The following is a 20,319-nucleotide window of genomic DNA, read 5'->3' as shown; positions in this document are numbered from 1 at the left end:
AAATAATATTAATACTAATACCATACTTATGTTAATAATAAGGGTTCTAATATTTATAAAATGATAAATGATAATCATAATAATACTAGTAAATATTAATGATGATACTGATAAATATGATATTATTAAATGTAAATGTACTGATGATACTATTATTTATAAACCGGTACAAATTCAAATATTGATGATAATAATATATTTTTATTTCCTTCATAATAATAATAATGATAATCATAATCATAATCCTAATGATGATAAAATACTAAACTGATAAGTTTATTACTAATAATAATATTATTAATACCTATCATAATAATAATAGTAATGTCTATAATACTTTCAAATATGATAACAAGTATGATACTAATAATAACAATAACAATAACAATCAAAACAATCACAATAATAATAATAATACAATATATATATATATATATATATATATATATATCACATTATGAAATTTTATTATTTTGTTATGTGAATTATTAATACAATTCTAGTATATACCATAAGTATATATATAGTGTACAAAAGATTTATTTGTTAAAATAATAATTTAGATAATAATGATTTACTAATAATAATAATAATTTTATTAATAATGATAATACTAATAGCAAAAAAAATGAAAATGATAACTGTTAATGATACTAATAATAATAACTCTAAAATAATATTAATACTAATACCATACTTATGTTAATAATAAGGGTTCTAATATTTATAAAATGATAAATGATAATCATAATAATACTAGTAAATATTAATGATGATACTGATAAATATGATATTATTAAATGTAAATGTACTGATGATACTATTATTTATAAACCGGTACAAATTCAAATATTGATGATAATAATATATTTTTATTTCCTTCATAATAATAATAATGATAATGATAATCATAATCCTAATGATGATAAAATACTAAACTGATAAGTTTATTACTAATAATAATATTATTAATACCTATCATAATAATAATAGTAATGTCTATAATACTTTCAAATATGATAACAAGTATGATACTAATAATAACAATAACAATAACAATCAAAACAATCACAATAATAATAATAATACTAATAATAATTAATATATAATAACAATAATAAAATTAGAAAAGAAAACTACCTCACATGAAAAGAGTTTCAAAAAAAAAAAAAAAAACTACCGTCCTCTGGACTCGATCTCGTGACCACATGCTCACACGCAAACACTCTCGACCATCCCACCAATTCTGATTCTCTGTACTAATATCGAATTTAAATTTTATATATAAACTGTTTTTCTTCTATTCCTCTTCTTCTCCACAAGTCTCATGGATTCAACAAAACATCAATAACCAAAAAAAAAAAAATCGGGGTTCCCTTTAAAGCTTCAAAACATTACAGAAAAAAAAAAATAATTTGGGTTCTAAAATAAAAAAAAAAATACTAAAGGCCTACTGCAGCGTCGGTTCTTGGAACAAAAAAAAATTGATTTCGTAATAGATAACATTATAGATAATGTTTATAACACGAAATAGTTTTCTAAACATGTATAAAAACTACTGGAATCGTCAATTTGATCAGAAACATATACACGAATGCGAATTTGTCTCAAGAACAATTGTTGACTTTTTTTAAACTAAACTTTGACTTCAAAATTCAAGATCGATATAAAGATTTGAGAGTTGAGATTTTGCAGATAGATTCAAAGAAAGATTTCTAACCTTTCTGCATTTTTATATTTTGAAACTTTATTCGAAATTGAATTAAGAGAAAAAAAAATTGGAGCGTGCAGAGAAGAAGAAAAAAATATATCGCTGTGCTCTTTAATCCCATTGGATTTCCTTTTTATTTGATTTGCAATTATACATAATCATGTTGTAATAATAGAGATCGGTTGATAAAAAATGGAGAAAATGTCAAAACAGGTTCACGAGTTGGGAGCAGGAAAGAAACAAAAAAATAATAATAATAGAGATAAAGGATACAGAGGTCGCGCGTATAATATAGATCCCTACTATTTTTTTTAATTAATAATAATAATATATAATAACAATACTATTAATATTTAATAATATTAATAAAATTAATAATAATGATAAATATAATATTAATGATAATAATAATTGTAAAAATGATAATAATAATAATAATAATAATAATAATAATAATAATACCATACTAATTATGATAATATTAATATTTTATCGATAATAATAATATTAGTAATAATAATCTAATATATACATCCAATTTCATCTTTATATGATATAAAGTGATATTATGAATACAAATATTGATATTTGACGATACAAATAACATTACTACAACAACTATATTTGTATTTAAATTTAATTTATTAATATCATCTATTATTATGTAATATTTAATAATTATGTAATATGTATTGTAACATATATTGAATATTATATATTTATGCATTTTAATATAAATATATTATAATATTTATTTACATACTAATTATATTATACTTATGTATGTAATTATGAAAAATATAAATGTTTTATATATGTGAGTATTATATATATTTATTAAAATAGTACATTATTTCATCATAGATATATTATAAATTTCTACATATACATAATATAATAATTATGTATAAAATCATATATATATAGTTATATATATGTATATATGTATACTACCATATATATATAAAATCATGTTTTAAATGTCGAGTAGATGATTAATTATGTATATTAAACAATTAACTACAAAGTATAACATTGTACATTTAATATTTTGATAACGTTGGTAAAATATGTTTGAATCATTTATATACAATATACTATATATATTCAAAATGAAAATCTTTAGTTATTAAATGTTATCTTTTATAATAACAAAATTACTTAATAGTTCATTAATACTAATATAATTAGTTTTATATATAATTATTTATATTTACATTCTTAGTTACAATTAAAGGTTCGTGAATCGTCGGAAATAGTTAAAGGTCAAATGTTATCATGAAATAGTTCAAACATAATGAGACTCGGTTTAATAGACTTTGCTTATCGAGTCGAATCATATAAGATTATGTTTAAATTTGGTCGTAAATTCCCGGGTCATCACAGTAATGATGTTCATAACATCATTCAATTCATATATATAAAACTACCTTATTTGAAGGTTTAAACTTGTAATCACTAGAACATAGTTTAGTTAATTCTAAACTTGTTCGCAAACAAAAGTTAATCCTTCTAAATTGACTTTTAAAATAAACTAAACACATGTTCTATATCTATATGATATGCTAACTTAATGATTTAAAACCTGAAAACACGAAAAATATCGTAAAACCGAATTTACGCCGTCTTAGTAACACCGCGGGCTATTTTGGGTTAGTTAATTAAAAACTATGATAAACTTTGATTTAAAAGTTGTTCTTCTGGGAAAATGATTTGTCTTGTGAACATGAAACTATATCTAAAAATCATGGTTAAACTCAAAGTGGAAGTATGTTTTCCAAAATGGTCATCTAGACGTCGTTCTTTCGACTGCAATGACTACATTTACAAAAACGACTTGTAATCTGTATTTCCGACTATAAACTTATACTTTTTCTATTTAGATTCATAAACTTAAGTTCAATATGAAACCATAGCAACTTGAATCACTCAAAACGGATTTAAAACGAAGAAGTTATGGGTAAAACAAGATTGGATATTTTTGCTTGTTGTAGCTACGTGAAAATTGATAATAAATCTATATTAATCATATCCTAGCTAACTCATATTGTATTATACATGTATTCTAATATATTATGTAATCTTGGGATACCATAGACACGAATACAATGTTTTGACATATCATATCGACGCATATATATATATATATATATATATATATATATATATATATATATATATATATATATATATATATATATATATATATATATATATATATATATATATATATATATATATATCGGAACAACCATAGACACTCTATATGCAGTAATGTTGGAGTTAGCTATACAGGGTTGATATTGATTCCAAAATATTATATATACTTTGAGTTGTGATCTAGCCTGAGGCTTGTATACACGAGGTCGTGGATTGATTCGAGATAATATATATTGCTTTATTTTCTGTACATCTAACTGTGGACAACTAGCTGTTGGTTACTAACGAGGACAGCTGACTTAATAAACTTAAAACAGCAAAATTTTATTAAAAATGTTGTAAATATATTTTGAACATACTTTGATATATATGTACATATTTGTAAAAGTATAGAATTGTTAATATTGTGAAAATGCGTATAAAGTATAATATGGATTAAACATGTCATTATGATTGTTTTGATTTATGATTTTGCTAATAATAATACATATTTGGATGCACAAAAATTGTGTTTAATGTGTTTTGCAGACTGAAAGGGGTAAATCTTCATCTGCATCCCAGGCTCACAATGCTCCTCCTGAGAATGCAGAAGAACAGGAGATTAACGACCAATATAGACAAAATCTACCACATCAATTCACTTCATATTCAAATATAGAATTGGCAGATTTACACCCTAATTTAAGGTTTGACCGACATTGGATAGATTATCCAAAATATCAGAGGAATTTGCACACCCTTCAGTCTAATGTTGTTGAAGTACCCAGGGTAATAGATTGGGAACCGTTAGAAACAGTGGGATTGGCCAATCCAATCAGAGAATTACTTACACAAAGGTATGGTAATTCTACTTTTAATGATTGGGAACGTTTGTTCAATATATGTCGGCATGTATATAGAGAATGGTGTGTGGAATTATTATGTAGTGTTGAAATAAATGATCGGGTAGCTACCTTAACCGATCAGAGTTTTATTAGATTTTTATTAGGAGGTGTGATGTGCCATATGTCTCTACTAGACATGGCTCAGGCTTTGTGTATATATACGCCTCAGGAACTAGCATCTACTGATTGTCAAAGGTTAATAGTTAATGGTAGGAGGGTTGATGAAAATTTTGATATGAATGGAATATAGAGTAGAATGACTAGGCATAACCGATTTCGTGGGGGGAATAACTCTTATACTGATATTGATAGAGCTGAGCTAAGAGTAATCCATAGGTTCTTAGCAAACTCGATTACACAGCGAGGTAGGAACAAAGAGAAAGTAAATGAGAATGATTTACTTTATCTCATGTGTATTCGAGACCCACAGAGCGCTGTGAGTATACCTTATTGTGTGGGTTATTATTTATCGGCTATGGTTAGGAGTATACGGCCTAATAGTATAATAGGACGTGGTATCTTTGTTACTTTAATTGCTGAGTATCTCGGTGTCGATAGAAGTCAGGGGGATTAATAATTGCAGCACCAGAACCGCGTGATACAATTGGTTTGAAAGTATATCATGGTGCTAAGGTTTTAAAGAAACGACATAACGCTGCAGCACCATATGATGGCCATCATCCACAGGTCGAAAGAGATCAGCAGCAAGGTAATGCGGGAGGGGGAATCAGATGACAGAAATGCAAATTTTTATGGCTCAACATGAGTATGAAATGGCTAGACAACGAGCATTTCAAGATTGGCAGTATCATCAAAACCAAATCATAAGTCATTGTGCACACATAAATACAAACTACATTCCTACTCCAATGCCCGTATTTCCTCCCTGGACTATACAGACCCGACCACCGTACCCTACATATAACCCATCTCAAGCATTCTACAGCACATACGGCTATGAATGGAATCCCTACTGGCACCATCCTCATCAACCCTAATTTTTTTTATGCCTATTTTTATTTATTTGGTAACTTGTAATTTTATACTTTTAATATTTCTTTTGATACTATAATAGTTTTTATAATTTTCTAACTTTTATTATTAGATTTTTAATAATTTTTGAATGTGGGGTGATATACCAAACTTCAAAAATATGTATATATATGTTTGTGGTTTATCTCATGTACAAAACAGGGTAAAACAACACATTTTCAAAGGCATTAAGTTCACCAAAAGCAACTAATTTTGACGACAAGATGCAAAATATATGTGAAATAACAACTGCAAGAATGAACAAATGATGTGCACCATTTATCATTCAACACAAACAACAATATGTTTGGAAACTTTGGTAAAATTTTATCATTTTTCTACGCTAATCACCCTCAATAATTTAAATTGTTACTGATTTCTTGCAAATGAGGGCATTGCAAGATCTTAAGTGTGGGAAGGGGTTAAATTCTTTCAAATTTTTAAAAATTTTAATTTAAACACTTGGTTACCATTAAAATACTAGTAACACAGTAGTTGTATTAGAATCTAATGCTCTCTGATAATAAAGAACAGCCCTAGTCTTATATACCGACTACCCAATTCTAGTAAAAATTTTCAAAAATTTCAACTAAATGAACTCAAAATCATGTTTATACATATTTATGAACGATAAAACTAGGTGTTAACACCGAAATTATGGTTACCTCGGAAAGGACATAAATTGAGAAACAACCCAAAATGTTAGAATTCATTTAAAATGGAATAGAGGATAATAAAAAGGCAAAGAAAGGAAAATAAAAGCCAAGTGTGGGAAAATTTTACCAAGTTATTTAGAACATATATCACATATTTTTGTACAAATAATTGAAGATACTTTTGTTTTGAACGATATTAATCAATTTTACCCAGTTTATTATAAATGGAATTTATAAGGAAGTAAAGTCTTTCGAGAAAAAGACACGCGCTTCTTGATTTAGGTCAGGAAGTTGTCGTCCAGACCAGTTGTAGAGTCTACGAAAAACCTTGAAAAGTTTTCTCGAAAATCAGCTGAAAATCCACGGACCTCAGCATCAAACAGGGTCGCCAAGTGGTCAGACTTATCCTAACCATGAGAGGATCTGTCTCGTACAATGTGGGGGCACCGTGCAAATTAGCTTAAAGACTAATGAATCAGATCCCCAGAAAGGATAATCTCCTTAAAGATCAAAAATTAGCTTTTAAGACTGATATTACTCAATCCTTGAGATTGACCTTAAAGATTGAGAATTACAAACTCTTGAAATTCGATGATATCTAAACTCGAGCTTGAACGAGAAAATATTTTGATCAAAATTATAAACCGATTTGTTTTCTGAAAACCCATTTTTAATGTGTTCATTACCATTGAACGTAAAATCCTAGGAATTCACCTGGAATTCATTAGGTCACCTGAACCAAATCGGGTTTGAACCGTAAGAACGGTGGTTGCATAGCATGGTCAAAGACAGGACCTTATACCAGACCAAAAAACTATAGGGTGATCTTTACTATTGCTCCTACAAAAGATAGTAATTGCATCCGACACGTTATAGACCATAATCAAAAACATGTCACGGGACATTGCCTTAACAGTTGCTTGTTCAACACTTTCCTTTACAACCGGACGGTAGTTTACCGAAAGGTAATATACGGAACAAATATACTGGACATGTTGCTTTCTCAATACAAGGTTAGCAAGTGGGTGACACAAAACCGCAAGTTTTGAGCTAAAATTTTCAAATCTGAAACCCACAAAACCCACAAAAACATTTTACAAACACCGGTGAAGGGTTATTTCGGAAAACTTATCTAGGGTAAAAGCTAGATTGAATTTTCAAAAAGATCAAATGTTTTCATAAAGATCCAATTTCCTTAAAGGATCTAAATTTTCATAGTCATGTGGGACTGTAAACCACAATGTTACTACCATTGTTCATACCGCCGTATAGAAATCACTGATGTACAAAGTGTGAAGAATAAAGAAGTGATTCTAGTATTTTTATTTCAAGACTATATTGCTTGAGGACAAGCAACGCTCAAGTGTAGGAATATTTGATAATGCTAAAAACGAACATATATTTCATAGCATTATCCCTCAAGAAAGACAAGTTTTTAGTTGCAATTGTTCTATTTACAAGTGATATTCTTTTAAATAATAAAAGGTGAAGACAAAAGATAGATTCGACGAATTGAAGACGCAAATGACCAAAAAGCTAAAAAGTACAAAGTACAATCCAAGTGGTTCAAATTATTGATGAGAAACGTCTAAAAATTACAAGAGTACAAGCCGTGGAACACAAAGTACAAGATATTAAATCGTACGAAAAGGCGTTCGAAAATCCAGAACCGAGACATGAACCAACTATCAACGCGCGACGCAACGGACCAAAAATTACGAGTCAACTATGCACAAGAATAAAATATAATATATAATTAATTATATATATTATTATATATTATAATTATACGCAGCTCACGTTTTGAATTTGATCTACGAGCTGGATTCCAGACCTCCGCACTCGCGGAGCTTTGATGAAGAAAACCTCCGCACTCGCGTAGATCAACAGTGAAACGTGGGCCTATAAAAGGCCGCACATTCTCATCGATTCATGACCCCTTTTCTTTCTTTTCTATATACGTAAAACTATATATATATAATTTTAATTTTAATTTAAGTTTAATAATAAAAAGGTTATGTTAGCGAATGTTTTAAGTTTGTAAGTCGAAATTCTGTCCGTGTAACGCTACGCTATTATTAATCATTGTAAGTTATGTTCAACCTTTTTAAATTAATGTCTCGTAGCTAAGTAATTATTATGCTTATTTAAATCGAAGTAATCATGATGTTGGACTAAATATTAAAGACGGGGTTATTGGACTTTGTACCATAATTGGGGTTTGGACAAAAGACCGACACTTGTGGAAACTGGACTATGGACTATTAATGGGCTTTATATTTGTTTAACTGAATGATAGTTCGTTAATTTAATATAGAAATTTATAATTTGACTTATCTATAAATAACCATATACACTCGATCGGACACGATGGGCGGGATATTTATAAATACTAATAATCGTTCATTTAACCGGACATGGGAATGGATTAATAGTCAGTGGACTCATTAAAACAGGGGTGAATTATGTACAAGGACACTTGGCGTAATTGTTAACAAAGTATTAAAACCTTGGGTTACACGCAGTCGATATCCTGGTGTAATTATTAAACAAAGTATTAAGACCTTGTTACCGTTTAAGTCCCCAACTAGTTGGAATATTTGACTTCGGGTATAAGGATAATTTGACGAGGACACTCGCACTTTATATTTATGACTGATGGACTGTTATGGACAAAAACCAGATGGACATATCGAATAATCTAGGACAAAGGACAATTAACCCATGGTAATAAACTAAAATCAACACGTCGAACATCATGATTATGGAAGTTTAAATAAGCATAATTCCTTTATTTCATATTTCATCGCACTTTTATTTACTGTCATTTTATTTATTGCACTTTTAATTATCGTACTTTTTAATTATCGCAATTTTATTTATCGTCATTTTATTTATCGCACTTTAAATTATCGCACTTTAATTATCGTTATTTAATTTACGCTTTAAATTAAGTTATATTTATTTTTAATATTTTACATTAGGTTTTAACCGCGACTTAAGACATAAAATCGACAAACCGGTCATTAAACGGTAAAAACCCCCTTTTATAATAATAATACTACTTATATATATATATATATATATATATATACACACACACAATTATAGGCTAAAATAATTATAGCGTTAAACTTGTTTACTGTATCCCTGTGGAACGAACCGGACTTACTAAAAACTACATTACTGTACGATTAGGTACACTGCCTATAAGTGTTGTAGCAAGGTTTAGGTATATCCACTTTATAAATAAATAAATAACTTGTGTAAAATTGTATCGTATTTAATAAGTATTTCGTAATAAAAATATAACTATTTCGTATACGCTGCTGCACACATCAAGTATTTTTAAACGTATGAAAGGTGGTGAACGTTTTGCTCGGTGCATTCACTGAATATCCTATTAGTTATAAAAGATAAAAATTATATAAGTTATCAAATTAATAGACTTTTCTGATTTTGCCCACGTTTCGAATAGCCAATAGATGCAGCAGGTAGCCAGGACCCTTTAAATCGAAAGTCCACAACTCGCCACTAACAAATCCAACTATTACTATGAACCAGAAAATTTTGGATGTCTATCAATTTAACCGCTTAAAATAATTTTTCGTCGAAGTTTAAAGAAATTTTAGAGAAGAAATAGAAAATTCTATGTCCTAAAAACTAGAGCGTCGAGAAATAAGAAGGAAAAAGAGTACGTTGGAAAATAAAAGGTCGAAAAAGAGTGCGTCGAAAAACAAAGATCGAAAAATAGTAATAAGAGAGTAGCGCGTCGAAACTTAAAAGGTACTAAATACTAAAAATTAAAACTTACGTCTAAAAGTATTAAAGCTTAAAAGGAATTTTATATTCAAAACGGCAATAACTTAAAAGTCACTAAAATCTATAAAATATTAAGGCGATAAGCGACGTCGTAAAATTCTAAAGCACCTAAATCTTAATCTAAAGAAAAAGCACTTAAGGGATTTTATGGCAAAGCCTAAAAATCTAGAAATATAAAATAACTACGGCAATGTAACATCCCAACCCGAAATTGACGCGAAAATATTTTTTTTTTTCAAACATAAGTCAACCTGGCCTGTCAGGCTTAGCCCGCGGCGCGGACTGACCAGCCGCGGCGTGGCTCAATACAGTTACAGAGGGTCAGGACCTTTAAAACCCTCGACCTCCAAATCCTTTTATAACCCGCGGCGCGCCCATGAGGGCCGCGGCGCGGCTTGTGTCTGATGCAGATTCCAACTAACATTATTTACACAAGTGCCAATTTTCTCGCTAACACAAGATCCAACGTTTCAAAAGGCTTCGTGGCACATCAACAAGCAAAGCTTACATGCTTCAAGACTCCCGATAAGATAATTGACTACCTAGCATTATTGCTCGTTACAATTCAAAATATTAGTTTCGACCACCAAAAAGTTTAACTTCCAAACGACACTTAGAGCATGGTGTTTGGGGTTAAACTACCCATATCTTAGTCGAACTTCCAAAAGCTATAATCCCCGAGAGTCACTAATCCAACTGAATACCTTTGCCCTTATCCACGCCAGAGCCTAAAATGGTAAACAACGAGAGGGTAAGCTAACGCCTAGTGAATGCAATAATTATACGATTACATATACAATCTACTTACTTGCAAACACTTACGCAATTACCGCATACATGCTAGCAATATAAACAACCATATTATCACAAGTATAATACCAAACCTTCGACCACATAAGCTAGCAAAACGTTGCATATACTCGTACAATACAATATGCTACAAAACAACTCACAACCATGGTTAAAAAATCGTACAAGGAATGGTACTTTAATTTCCCATCGGCGTTCATAACAACCGTTAGTGCACTTAACACGTCGTACACTAACCCTACGGGTGGTATCTTAACACGTCGATACTTCACCTCGGGTGGTGCCTTAACACATCGACACTTCACCCCGAGTGGTGTCTTAACACATCGACATTTCACTCGTTACATCTCTCGAAGTGGCATCTTAACACGTTGATGCTTCACTCCCGAGTGGTGTCTTAACACGTCGACACTTCACTCGTCACGTGAGTAGTGGTGTCTTAACACGTCGACACTTCACAACTCATACTACACAAATAAATACATCATATATGCACGCATATAATTATTCCACTCACCTTAACACGTCGGTGGTGATTTAATGCTTCCGTATGCTTCGAGCAAAGTACCTAGTACATAAGTACACATTTAAATACGCAACTAGTGGAATTAACTACAATACTCACTCTTGAGCATTTAAGGACCCAAAAGCATTAAATAACTCACTTACACCCAATACTGCCCATAAATGGCCAAGACCCACTATAAATCACTATAAGCTAGTGATTGTAGTCTAACATCATCAACTAACCCCATTTTGAGTCTTCTCATACCCATTTTACCCAAACTAGGTCAACATTACCTGTTTGGCCCATTTTAACACCTACACTTACAACTTTAGTCAAACATGACCCATTTACAATTCTTTCAATATTAAACAAGTGTGTTAATTCCTAACAACACAATCAACACTTACAAATCTCATTTACAAGACCAAACCCTAGATTATTGCCATTTGGGTTTTCCTTACATTAACATAACCCAAATTCACCCATTTTACCCCCAAATGGGTCATACAAGTCCTTAGTAACCAAAACCCTCGCCATTAACCAATTAAAACTCAAAACATAGAGTTAGAACTTACCAAGACTATCAAAGTGTAGCTAGAGACACAAGGAACAACTTTAAAACTTGGGTTCGGGCAAGATTGGGTCTTCTTCTTCACCAAAAGAGCTTTCTCTCACAAGAAATCACTCTCTCTATCTCTCTCTCTCTCTCTCTCTAAACTTGAATTGGAAGAGATAAGGTAGGTGAAAAGGAAGTAATGACACCCTACCAACTGATCTTGGGGCCTTAAAGTCGTCCATTAAGTAAAAATACCAAATTGCCCTTCTTATAATTAAATAAAAGAAGGAATTTCCGTCAGGGCCTAGCTGCGCCGCGGGCCATTTGGCCGCGCCGCGGCTTAAAACAGAAAATCAAAGCCGCCAGCAGATTCAGTATTTACAATATGTACAATTCAAACTTGGGTCTTACAGGTAAAATACTAATCTTAAAACTAATTACGAACGATAAATATATAAATTACGAATTAACGATTAAAAAGATACGATATATAGAAATAAAACTTAAAGTTATAAAAATACAATTTTTTTAAAAAAAAATAATTTTTATATTATGATTTTATAAAAGTATTAATTTATAAAATTAATAATAATAAAAACACTTAATATTACAAATAAAATTAAAACTAAACTAAATATATTAATTAACTAAAACCCTAATTAGGTTAAATATTAATAATAATAAAATTATTAACCCTAATCTGTAATTAATGCATAATAGGTTTGCTGCCAGAGCAGGCTCCGCGAGTGCGGATTTTTTCTGCCCAGGATCTCCGCGAGTGCAGAGTATGCAGGTTCAGAAGAGATGCAGGCCAAAAATCACAGGTTCAGTTTTAATTTTATTTTTTATTTTTTATTTTTTATATTTTTTTATAAAAAATATAATATAACTTAAACTAAAAATAAATAAATTACTTATTAGTTTTTATAACTCTTTTTTAGAAAAATTGAACTTTTTAATTTCGTACTTAAAAATATAAATATATATATATATTTTTTATGTTTTTATATTTTTGTTTTTAATATTTAAAACTTATATTTTTACAAAAATAGATTAAAACCTAATAAAAATCTTTTTTTTTATATATGGCGTTTCTCTTCGGCGTTTTAGTGTTCCCCAGCAGCGGTGCCAAAAATACTTGATGTGTGCAGCAGCGTATACGAAATAGTTATAATTTTATTACAAAATTCTATTAAATACGATACAATTTTACACAAGCTATTTATTTATTTATAAAGTGGATATACCTAAACCTTGCTACAATACTTATAGGCAGTGTACCTAATCGTACAGTAGTGTAGTTTTTAGTAAATCCGGTTCGTTCCAAAGGGATACAGTAAACAAGTTTAACGCTATAATTATTTTAACCTATAATTGTATAAATATATATATATATATAAGTAGTATTATTATTATAAAAGGGGGTTTTTACCGTTTAATGACCGGTTTGTCGATTTTATGTCTTAAGTCTCAATTAAAACCTAATGTAAAATATTAAATATAAATACAAATTAATTTAAAGTGTAAAGTAAATAACAATAATTAAAGTGAGATAAATTAAAGTGCGATAAATAAAATGACGATAAATAAAATTGCGATAATTAAAAAGTACGATAATTAAATGTGCGATAAATTAAAGTGCGGTAAATAAAATGACGGTAAATAAAATTGCGATAATTAAAAAGTGCGATAAATAAAATGACAGTAAATAAAATTGCGATGAGATATAAAATAAAGGAATTATGCTTATTTAAACTTCCGTAATCATGATGTTCGACGTGTTGATTTTAGTTTATTACCATGGGTTAATTGTCCTTTGTCCTGGATTATTCGATATGTCCATACGGTTTTGTCCATAATAGTACATCAGTCATAAATATAAAGTGCAAGAGTCCTTGTCAAATTATCCTTATACCCGAAGTCAAATATTTCAACTAATTGGGGATTCGAACTGTAACAAGGTCTTAATACTTTGTTAAATGAATACACCAGGTTATCGACTGCTTGTAGTCCAAGGTTTTAATACTTTGTTAACAATTACACCAATTACCCTTGAATGTAATCGACCCCTGTTTTAATGAGTCCATTAACCATTAATCCATTCCCGTGTCCGGTCAAATGAACGATAATTAGTATTTATAGATATCCTGCCCACCGTACCTGATTAAGCATATGTGGTTATATATAGATACGTTAAATTGTAACCTTTATATTAAATTAACGAGGTATTGTTTAGTTAATATAAAGCCCATTAATAGCCCATAGTCTAATTTCCACAAGCGTCGTTCTTTTGTCCAAACCCCAATTATGGTACAAAGCCCAATAACCCCGTCTTTAATATTTAGCCCAACATCACGATTACTTCAGCTTAAATAAGCATAATAATAACTTAGCAAAGAGACATTAATTTAAAAAGGTTGAACATAACTTACAAAGAGTATTAATAGCGTAGCGTTACACGGACAGAATTTTGACTTACAAACCTAAAACATTCGCCACTATAACCTTATTATTATTAAACTTAAATTAAAATTAAAATTATAAAATATATATATATATATATATATATATATATATATATATATATATATATATATATATATATTTGCGTATATAGAAAAGAAAGAAAAGGGGTAATGAATCGATCAGAATGCGCGGCCTTTTATAGGCCCACGTTTCACTGTTGAGCTCCGCGAGTGCGGAGGTTTTCTTCATCAAAGCTCCGCGAGTGCGAAGGTCTGGAATCCAGCTCATAGATCAAATTCAAAACGTGGGCTGCGTATAATTATAATATATAATAATATATATAATTAATTATATATTATATTATATTCTTGTGCATAGTTGACTCGTAATTTTTGGTCCGTTGCGTCGCACGCTGAAAGTTGGTTCATGTCTCGGTTCCTGATTTTCGAACGCCTTTTCGTATAATTTAATATCTTGTGCTTTGCTTTTTGCGGCTTGTACTCTTGCCATTTTTAGACGTTTCTCATCAATAATTTGAACCACTTAGATTGTACTTTGTACTTTTTAGCTTTTTGGTCTTTTGCGTCTTTAAATCGTCGAATCTGTCTTTTGTCTTCACCTTTTATTATTTAAACGAATATAACTTGTAAATAGAACAACTGCAACTAAAAGTTTATCTTTCTTGAGGGATAATGCTATGAAATATATGTTCGTTTTTAGCATTATCACCAGGTACCTCTTTATACCTGCTAGTGGAATGCTTCACTCCAATGGTGTGATTACCTTGTATTTGAGTACCAGTGAGGAATCCAAAGATATAACTGTGGTTTATTGCGGTGTTTAGCGGGCATTAGCATTGACTGAATTGAAGGATCGAGGTTCGAAAATGTTGTTATAGGTCCGCGAAGAATCATTGAGTATGACCAGCGTTGAGACCGGTCATGTGGGTTTGTATAATGTCAGGATTTCGCGAAATGTTATCACTTTGGCGGTGGGTATATGGGGTTAGAACCCTAAGTGGGGGAGTAAGTACCGGAGATTATGGAATAATCCCTATCTAGTAGACGTGTTGAGCGAACGGGTGTCGCTTATTTAGGAAAGGAAGACTTCGATGGTCTTCGGAGAAGTCCCAAGTTGGACTTTGGAATAAATTGTGAAGGATATTTTGTGACATGAGTTGGAAAGGTGAGGTTCCCAAATGGCGGATACGAGAGATTTTCGGAAAAGCATCGAGATGACTCCCGAAAATACCACGATTGGAAGACGCGACGATGATGATAGTCGCGAATTGTTCTACTCTTAGGATGATTATGAGGGTATGGAACAAGTTTGGATACTCAGCGTAGGAGCAAACGGTGGCAGTTGTTTTGTTTCATGGGTTGATTACCCGATATCGTTGAAAACGATGGAATGATAAGGCCATTGGAAGAATATTATGAAGTTTCCACGGTGTACTCCCGAGTGAGTGGTGGAAATTTTTTTTAAATGGAAGTATAAATTACGGTCATTGTAATATGATGCGTTAGTGTACGAAGCGGGAATTCGGATGCGTGATTTACTACATGTGTGACTCCGCGTTGGAAATGGAAATGTTCGAGAGAGAAGTGCTTAACTTCTAGTGTTGACTAGGATCACGAGGACGTGATCGAATTTAAGTGAGGGAGAGTTGTAACACCCCATTTTTCTAGACATGGCGCTTATGGCGTCATATGGAGTTCAAGAATGAGTATTTGATAGTTTAGATGTAATGAATTGGCCACGTTTGACTTTGGGATGTTTTAAAAGTGAAATTGGAGTACATCAGGTAAACTGTCGAGTTCTAAGAGGGTTTGTCGCGTTCCGGTGCGCCACGATCCGTGATTTCATGACCTGTCCTAATCCATCTGGACGAATACATTACATTTGGTTACATCGCGAGGTACTTGACCTCTATATGATACATTTTACAAACATTGCATTCGTTTTTGAAAGACAAACTTTCATAACATCGAAAGTTGATAGCATGCATACCATTTCATAATATATCCAATTATAATTGACTTAATAATAATCTTGATGAACTCAACGACTCGAATGCAACGTCTTTTAAAATATATCATGAATGACTCCAAGTAGTATCTCTAAAATGAGCAAATTCACAGCGGAAGATTTCTTTCATACCTGAGAATAAACATGCTTTAAAGTGTCAACAAAAAGGTTGGTGAGTTCATTAGTTTATCATAATCATTCATTTTTATCATTTTAATAGACCACAAGATTTCATTTTTCATAAGTAACATCTCATATCAGGCTTTTCGTAAACTGCATAGAGATAAAAATCATTCATATGGTGAACACCTGGTAACCGACATTAACAAGATACATATAGAATATCCCCATCATTCCGGGACACCCATCAGACATGATAATTTCGAAGTACTAAAGCATTCCAAATTCCAGAATGGGGCTTGTTGGGCCCGATAGATCTATCTTTAGGATTCGCGTCAATTTGGGGATCTGTTCCCAAATTCTTAGGCTACCAAGCTAAAAATGGGCATATTCGATTTCGATAATTCAATCATAAAATGTAGTTTTGATTACTTGTGTCTGTTTGGTAAAACATTTATAAAAGCAGCGCATGTATTCTCAGTCCCAAAAATATATATTGCAAAAGCATTTAAAAAGGGAGAAATGAAACTCACTATACTGTATTTTGTAGTAAAAATACATATGACGACATTGAACAATGCAGGGTTGGCCTCGGATTCACGAACCTATATCAGTTATATATATATATATATATATATATATATATATTAACACATATAATAACAATTAACAAGTTTATATATTAATATTTATTAATAAATAATTTAGTTACATCTAATTATATATAAAGTGTTTTCATTAAAATATATCTAATATACACAAGTTTATATATATGATTATATACTTTAATGTATTAAAATTAATGTTTTCATACATAATTATTTTTTTATTATCTATAATACATATTTTCATAAAAATGCTTATTTGTTATAGTAATAATGATATTAATAATAATAATAATAATAATAATAATAATAATAATAATAATAATAATCATAATAATAATAATAATAATAATAATAATAATAATAATAATAATAATAATAATAATAATAATAATAATAATAATAATGAAAAATAATAATAATAATAATTAGGTCATAATAATAATAATAATTTTAATGGTAATGATAATAAAAATAGTGTTAATAAATATATATAGTAATCGTGTTAATGATAATAATAATAATAATAATAATAACAATAATATTACATTTGAATCTTAATTTATAATCTTCATTATTCTTATAATAACATTTTATTTTCACATTTAAAATCCTTATTTTTATAATTATAACTCTAATAACATCCTTAAATCCTTTATTTTCCTAATCATAATAATTCTAATAATAATGATATTGATAATGCGAATAAAAATAATAATAATAATAATAATAATAATAATAATAATAATAATAATAATAATAATAATAATAATAATAATAATAATAATAATAATAATAATAATAATAATGATAATAAAAATAATAATAATAATAATTAATAAAAGAAGACTATCTTAAAGAGTGAGCCCTAAAAAAAATATGCCTCAAACCGGGCTCGAACCCATGACCTCTCATTAACTGACACAACACCCTAACCATAGAAGCAGTCAAGTTTTTCTGAAATAATAGTCCACTTATAACTATTTAACTGTTTCTGTTTTCTATATCTAACCTGCCATCGGCCCAACTGCATAACTTTCGGCCCAACTACACAACTCTCGGCCCAAAAAAGAAACTAACATCTCGGCCCAAGTAGAAAACAGAAAAAATATATCAGCCCAAGTTCCATTAAATAAGGATTCGATGATGGGTGCTGTAGCGAAAAAAAATATATCCAAGTAGGGTTCTTCTCAAAAAGTTCGACAGGAACAAAAAGGGAGTGGGTTATGTTCATGCTTGTCGGCTAACAACAGAAAAAAATATAAAACAATAAATGTCTGTATCGACTTCATCCTCATATATTCATTTAAATCAACGAATCATCATCTATATCTTGAACTCTTCATTATTGTAACAGGAATAGGAGAGTAGCAGTAGGTTGATGGCTGTTTTGGTTAAAAACGAAGACGAAGAAGGTGGTCAGTGGTCTAAAACCGTAACAGAAGCTAGGAGTTCAAATAGTAGTGATTAAGGTGTGTTTTAATGGTAGTCTCGATTCTGGGTTTCCAACAAACCAGGAGGCAGGAACACCGTAACATCGAAAGAAAAAAAAAGCGTTTTACAAGCAAGAATAAGGAAGAGAGAGTGAGCTGTTTTGGGTTATGGTTTCAATGGTGGTTTATGAATGAGAACAGGAAGAATAGCAGCATAATAGTGTAACAGTCGAATAGTAGTTCCCGATCATGGTTTAATGTGGTGTTCGAATATCTTAGTAGCGAAAAGTGGGGTTGGCAATCGGGTTATTCCATCAGGCATAAATCTTGACTTGTGTATCAACTGAAGTAGTGGCGAGGTACAAGAATAGCACGTTGAATGATATCCGATGCATAAGATAGTTGTGCCAAAAACATACGACTTTTACTAACAAACCTCTCCTTTATATTAAGATGGAGATTACATGTGATATTTACCCTATACAGTGAGAAGACTATAAAAGCTTAAGTGGTGGTTTGTGGTTTATAGAAACAGGAAACGTGATAGTTATGGTGGTGATTTGGGTTTTGAGATGGTGTGCGAAAACAGATGCGAATATTATGGTTTTAATAATTTGGTAAACCGGTGATTCATGGTGGTTATGAAGAAGATTAAAGGTGATCATAGATAGGGATTTAACAAGGTGGTGATGATGGTTGTTCATGTGCAGTGGTGGTTGTAGATGATGACCGGTGGTAGAGTAAGGTGGTCCGGTGAATGAAGGTGCCGAAGGTGGAAGAGAGGCTGTGTTTGTATATCTATGTAGTTGTATATATATGTATATATATATGGAGAATGGATTCAGTGGGAAGAAGAAATGAACAAAAGCAAACAGTGATCGAATAGTAATAATATTAAACTCTCGTGAATTTCAGTTGTCCATATACTACCGACAGTTTTCACGGAGTGTGTCCATTGCTAAACAGTTAACGTATAAAAGTGTTCCTAAAAATCTCAAATTTTTAGCTTAAATATAATTAATTATTTCAGTCATTAACAGTTTGAAACCTGATCAAAAAGGTTCGATAATTAATTATTTTCTGTTCCAATTTATATGTATGGAGTACTAATATTTAATCTTAAAAAGGTAAAAATATTTTTGACAAATCTAAAACCTTCGTAATCAATTTACAGTCCAACTTTTATTTCAATCCTTCATGAACATGTACAATATATATATTAAAACTAACATAACATCAACCAAGTGCTACTGACGTTTACTAATTAAGCTCGAAATCATTCATTTTCCATTTACTCTCTTTCTAAATATAATCAGTTTAAAATAACAAGTTTTATCACATAAATATATATTATATATTTTTAAACAAATAGATTTAATATTATTTTATATATTTACAAGTTGTATTATATATATATATATATATATATATATATATATATATATATATATATATATATATATATATATACACACATTTGTAATAATAGTTTTCATTATATCGCATATTATTTTACATATTTATTTCC

Source organism: Rutidosis leptorrhynchoides, chromosome 11, assembly GCF_046630445.1.
Source record: "Rutidosis leptorrhynchoides isolate AG116_Rl617_1_P2 chromosome 11, CSIRO_AGI_Rlap_v1, whole genome shotgun sequence".
In the NCBI taxonomy this organism is placed as follows: domain Eukaryota; kingdom Viridiplantae; phylum Streptophyta; class Magnoliopsida; order Asterales; family Asteraceae; genus Rutidosis; species Rutidosis leptorrhynchoides.
The sequence above is the reverse complement of the archived record's forward strand: the minus strand, read 5'-3'. Positions refer to the sequence as shown.